This window comes from Gossypium arboreum, chromosome 6 (assembly GCF_025698485.1).
Source record: "Gossypium arboreum isolate Shixiya-1 chromosome 6, ASM2569848v2, whole genome shotgun sequence".
In the NCBI taxonomy this organism is placed as follows: domain Eukaryota; kingdom Viridiplantae; phylum Streptophyta; class Magnoliopsida; order Malvales; family Malvaceae; genus Gossypium; species Gossypium arboreum.
In genome coordinates this window covers 109,867,777-109,874,226 of record NC_069075.1, presented here as the reverse complement: position 1 = coordinate 109,874,226, position 6,450 = coordinate 109,867,777, and the positions used below count along the sequence as shown (strand labels likewise).

At 34.8% G+C, this 6,450-nt stretch overlaps 1 long non-coding RNA gene across 1 annotated transcript; it reads right to left on the bottom strand.

Annotated features, from left to right (window-relative positions):
- Positions 1–856: 856 nt before the first annotated feature.
- LOC128294157 (uncharacterized) lies at positions 857–3,014 on the bottom strand. The gene is made up of 2 exons (XR_008284432.1): positions 2,868–3,014; positions 857–1,045 (listed from the first exon to the last, which is right to left on the bottom strand). It is a non-coding gene; the product is annotated as an uncharacterized LOC128294157 (long non-coding RNA).
- Between the last annotated feature and the right edge of the window lie 3,436 nt (positions 3,015–6,450).

The following is a 6,450-nucleotide window of genomic DNA, read 5'->3' as shown; positions in this document are numbered from 1 at the left end:
TACTGTTTCCACTGTTTATTACAGAATATCTTATGAACAGATAAGGTTTCAGGGTTGTTCTCGCGTAACCATAATTTAGCTACTGTCTCAGTTTCCTAGGGCTTAGTTTACCCTACAGTCTCAGTTTCGTAGCCTTTACGCTCTATTATCTATAGTACTATCTCTAAGGTTTAGTACTAACACAGTACAATTCAGTACATAAAACAGAATAGTACTTACAGCCTTGGTGCCGGGGATTCAGTGTGCCACCTCATCAGTTTTCAGATAAACTCAAAAGATTTAGACTTTTTGAAATCCATTTTCCAAACATTTGTTTTAAAAAAAACAAGTTTGGAGATTATCTCCTTTAAATAGGAAATTTTCAAAAGTCAGATTTTTCCAAAAATACCCTTTTTTTAGCATAAAGTTTTGAAAACCTTTTTTGGACTCGATCCACATCCGAGTTGTTGTAACCTAGGCTCTGATACCACTAAATGTAGCACCCCAAACCCGGCCCAGACGTTAAGGCCGAATTCGACATGCCACTTTGAAGTCAAAAACCCGTGTTCCCTTTTCGTGTTTTAAAAAAAGCGAATTTTGTCAAACTAACCAAGTGAATGGAAGTCGGGCACCGGTAGGTATCCATAACGAGAGGAGGTCACCATGAAGGTCGCTTAAGTACCAAGCTCTCGATTGGATCCAATCCTAGACATGTCCACATCCATTGCCACACTTGGTTATAACAAGTTGAAATTTCTTTGAGTGGTTATCTTTAGTAAATTGAATATTCGTGTCATCGTGTTATTTAAAAAATATCGTTTTGAAATCGTGCCCTAAGTCTAGCCCATTTGAATTATTATTATCCATCAATTTAAAGTTGTTTAAAATAATATAATCTCAGAAAATCAAAGAAGAAAATAAAGTTAAAATGGCCTTATTACAACCCAAAACTTAAATAGTAATTAAAAATAACTTAAGAAAACCAGTCTCTTTTTCAAACCCAAAAGTGTTCACAATGGCCACTCTGAATCCCCTCCGGCTCCAAGTCACCCACATCAAGACTCACCTGCAAGGTTAAAGAAGGGTGAGTTTGGGAAACTCGATGTGTAAGGAAAACCCATTCAAAGCCCAAGTCAGCTCAAGCCTATTGGGCCTAAGCCCATTCAAGTAACAGTGGTACTGGGCCAGAGCCCTTTTCAGATTACAATAAACTGGGCCTTAGCCCCTTATTCAGATAACAGTATGGCCCATAGGCCCATTTCAAAATACATGCAACATCAGTAAACATATGCAAGCCCATTTGGGGAGACTACTCAACCCACCAACCACTACACTCCACCCGTACCAGCCATACACTCCATGTGGGGAATAGCTCAACCCACCCAGCCCAACACTCCACAGTTGCAGCCTTGCTGCTCAGTTAACAGTAAATTGAGGCAAAGCCTCCAGTACGTGGACAAGCCACTTTCAGTACTTCCTCCGTCAATATCCCAGTCCCATGCATCAGATAATAACAACATGTCATGCAAGAAATAACAACATCAAACATGCATTTAGGTCAATTTAACCCTAGGGGTATTTGGTAATTTATCTCCGGGGTAAAACGTAAAATTTCCACTTTTAAAGGTATTTCAGTAATTTATCCATTTTAGGGTTTTCATGCATATTCCTACCTTTCACGTACTAATGTAATCACTACTGAGGTTTCTTCGAATTGGGCCCGATGGCCCATCATTCCAATTTTGGCCCATTAAGCCCAAAAATATCGGGGGCACAGAAATCATGCACTTTGCAATCCAAACATTGCAGCTTACCAAAAACATTAATCGATTTACCTCACGAGCATTCACACACTCGCAAATCTACAAAATACCGGTTTTCAGCATTTCGACATTTCGACTTTTGCCGATCTAGACTAAGAAAGAGGGTGTTAGTTACACACCTGTTTGCGATGATATGTTGACGAGATCCACACACGAACCGCCTACAATTGGATTACTAACACGTTAATCTAACTATTCAAATACAAACTACATATTAACCCCTTACAATATTCGGCCAACCACACCTACAGATCATAGTGAGCTTATAAGAAATTAATAAGCAACTCATTAACAAATTTTTGTCAATATTTACCACATAATCATAATTTCACTGCAAGCTATCTTCCTGAGCAACAGTCACTAAATCATTTATAACTGGAGGTACGAAACTCCAAATCAAGTGCTGTTAATTTTCCCTGAAAATAGACTCATATATCTTCTATCCATAAAATTTTCAGAATTTTTGGTTTAGCCAATAAATACCAGATTTTTCTCAAAGTTTCCCATGTTTCACTGTTTGACTAATCTGACCACTCTTCATTACGAATCAAATTTCTCATTGTACAGAATTCAAAATATGTTCTAGTTTATTTCATTTGAAACTAGACTCATTAATATTTAATTACATAATTTATTCAGCTTCTAATTCATCTCCCACAATTTATGGTGATTTTCCAAAGTCAAGTTACTGCTGCTGTCTCAAGCAGATTTATTACCAAATCACTCTTTCACACCTAACTTGCATGCTTGTTATTTAAACATGTATATCACCAATCAATCATCACATATCTATGATTTTACTTAAGCATAATCTCCATTTCATCATTTTAAAGCACAACATGTTAGCCGATTTCCCTTTAGCATCTAAGGCACATGCATGCTCATTTGTTTGGCTCAACTTCACATATCTTCCATTTTTCATCAAAAGAACATGAAACAACAACCATTTCCTTCATGACCAAATGCTCACAACACAACCAAAAATCAAAATATACTTCAAGAGTTAAGGTAGAATCAAGAAGAACTCATGAACCTCAAAATAAAAGTAAGGTACCAAGAACTTACCTTCAATTTTCCTCCTCCTAATGACCGAATACTCAAGAGCTTTCTCCTCTCCTTTCTCTTCTCTAACTTTCAGCTATGATGAACAAATATGGACAAAACTTTGTTCTTTTCACCCCTTTTTCTTTTAATAAAACTTCATATTTCATCCATTTAATTCTTTAATACAAAAGACATGAAATTCTTATCATGAAACATTTACCTAACCCATTATCATGAAACATTTACCTAACCCATTATCATGGAACATTTACCTAACCTATTATCATGGAATATTTACCTAACCTATTATCAATTTGTATCAATTTGTACCATAAATTATGGATATCAAGTGCACATTTTGTCTACAACAACATGATGGATGGCCACTTCATGTAAAATGGGAGGTTTATCATGCAAATCCTCCTATTTTGCACTCCTATTTATTTGGCCACTTCAATTTAGCCTATCGCATTTTTAAACATTTTCACATAGGTCCTATTTCATAATTTCACTCACAAATGACAAAATCAAAGCATGAAATTTTGTCAACATTCACAGAATTCCCGAAAATTGGGGCGTTACACGTCCCCTTTGCAAGGCTCAGAGCTTCAAACATTATGTTTTTCACTCAAAAACCTCGTATGGTGGTATCTTAATGTAATTCTATTTCCCTATTCATTCGTCCATACCTCTTATTCACCAATTCTACCTTGATGCTTGAACACCATAGTGTCTCATCCACAAGGCCCAGAGCTTCGCATATCACGGTTTACATCTAGCAACACTGTATAGTAGTATATAGGTTCACCCTTTCTCAATCCTAACTTCATCTAACCTGTCGATAATTTCGCTCCATAGTACGCATATATTACTCAAACATATCATACACTTTATCATTAAACATACATCACGCTAGTTTACCTATCATCAACTATCTACCATAAAACAACCACCAGTCAATTAACAAGAGCTTACATAGTATTGTGCACACACATAGACTACTTTTTCTTCAAGCATATACATACCATAACTTAAGCAACCTTAGTACATCATTAACGTGATTCATGCAAGTCACATAACATCATCTATCATCTTGAAGGTATCTTAGTACATCATTAACATGATACATGCAAGTTACATAACATCATCTATCATCTTAAAGGTAAGGTACAAAAACTCACCTCGCTTTCTTATTCTTGACAGTTTAGCTTGTCCAAACGCCAAAGCCTCCTTTTTTTTGACAACTAACCATAACAACAGCTTATTGGTTAACTCGAAGGCATTCAAACCTTAAAACCAAGAATCCATAATTATAAAAAAACTTTGAAAATCCTTATTCTACTCATTCTTTTAATCCACTAGTTCAGATGGATAATGAAACTTGCTAGTTCCTCAATTTCTCTACTTCCGGACTTCAAATCATACAAAAGCTACAACATGCAGAGCTTCCTTGAACTACATCCTCTTCTTCTTCGGAATGATTAAAGAAAACCATACTTTAGAGAGAAAAAATGGTAAATAGAATTAAGAAGAATTCTATTTCCCACACACACCTACATATATACTCCTTTGGCACGACCTCTACAGACTAATACCACTACTCAATCCTAATCATTTTGTCTCTAACCATGAAACCAGTCGTTTTCAATCTAACTAAACCAGGATTGGAATCTAATCATTTCCAACTAGCTACTTAAACTTCTAAATATCTCATTAGAGCCCGCAAATTTCTATTTCTATACAATCGACTCCCTATTTCTTCTTTGAGTTTGGGTCCTTAGGAGATTCGGGTGTGACAGACTCCCTAATTATATTTGGAATAATGGAAAGTCAAACGACTTTAGGAAAAGTGCAATCTTGAATGGCATGAATGGCAAATTCGAATGCACAATCACATATAAGGCAATGGATCTCGTCCGTCATTTGACACCTAACATGCTCTCCATTGGTTAATAGTTTGTTCTGCCAAGAGAGCCAAATAAAAACCCATACAAGCTATGGTGATTTTAATTCCAAATCATCTCCCAAGACATAGATTGATTCTCCTACTCAATACTGAATAAATTTTTGTACATTTCAACGACAAAAAATTGTCCTTAGTTCCCCATCTCAACGCTATCCGATCGACCCTTGCACCCATAGAAAAAAGGTATAAGTGATCATTTTTTTTCTTTTGATCGGTTAAAAAATAAAATTAATTAATTTTTCGATGCTGCTTGACACGTTGACAGCACCATTACTTTTTCTTTAAATCAGTGGTGTGGTGCCTATTTTAATAAATAATTGGTGTGGTGCCTATTTTGATTAATAATTACTTTTTCATATTTACCATATTGATCATTGAAAACAAACTTAAATACTAAATTGAGAAGAAAAATTAAATACCAAATTCAACATTGAAACAAAATTTAAATACTTACAAAAAAAATCCTACATTAAATGTATACAATTGGTAAAAACAAATCAAGATACACTTTGTGATTTGTATTACATGATATAAGCCAAAATTTCACAAATAAACTAAAGAGAAAATGAGTCTGCAATCTTCAATTAGCGAACACAACAGTGCTAAACCAAATCAAAAGGGGATGATGATTTCTCACCCACGACCACACCTGCCTTGCAACAAGATTCCTGATAAAGTTACTAAAGTTTCAGAAATCATCCCTTCATTACTAAGTGTGTCAATCTGTATATTACAGATTCCATAAATTGAGCAACAAATGGATGGTTTCTGAAGCTGTAGATAACAATATTGCCAACAACATCCTTGCAATCTGCAACAACCATTCCACTATAGTTGACCTTGCTTTCTCATTGTAATAACGTTATCTAGAGCTTTAGAAATCATCTCTTCCTAACAATTTGTTTCAATTTATTTATATATTTACACATCCAAGAAGAGGATAAATTCTAAAGCTGTAGATAACAGTATAATAAATTATGATATTTTCACCATACATGACAATATTGAACTCGGTGCCTTGCTTCCTCATCATGATAAAGCTATCTAAAGCTTTAGAAATCATCCATTCCTTGTTATATGTGTGTATCTGTACATTAAACAAGGAAGGAATGATTTCTAAAGCTGTAGATAACAATATTATAGACGATGATATTTCAAATACTTAATATGATATTCCTATATTAATATGTTATTTAAGTATACATATTTTTTTAATTTATTTTCAATTTGTTGGGAAACATTTATTTTAATGTTTTTAGTATTTTGATATATTACATTTTGAAAAAAATTATATAAAAAATTAATACTGGTGGGGAGAGCCCGGGGTTTAGCTTTTTTATCTGGGTCAGGCTTGGGAAAAATTTTAGGCCCATGTTTCGAACCTAGTCAAACCTAGCAAACGGGCCTAAAATTTTGGTTGGGCCCGGCCCATGAACACCTCTAAGCGCGCCAGATCAGCTTTCCTCCAACTATAAATTCAAACGGCTTTTTGAACGTTGGCTGGCAACGATAAAAAATTTACACGGCCCCAACGATATTTTTTTTCTGTAAATACCATGCAATTTTATTTATTTTTTACTCAAATCCATTTTTTTCTGATCTTTGAACTATTTCAACTCTCTTAATTCTTTCAATTTT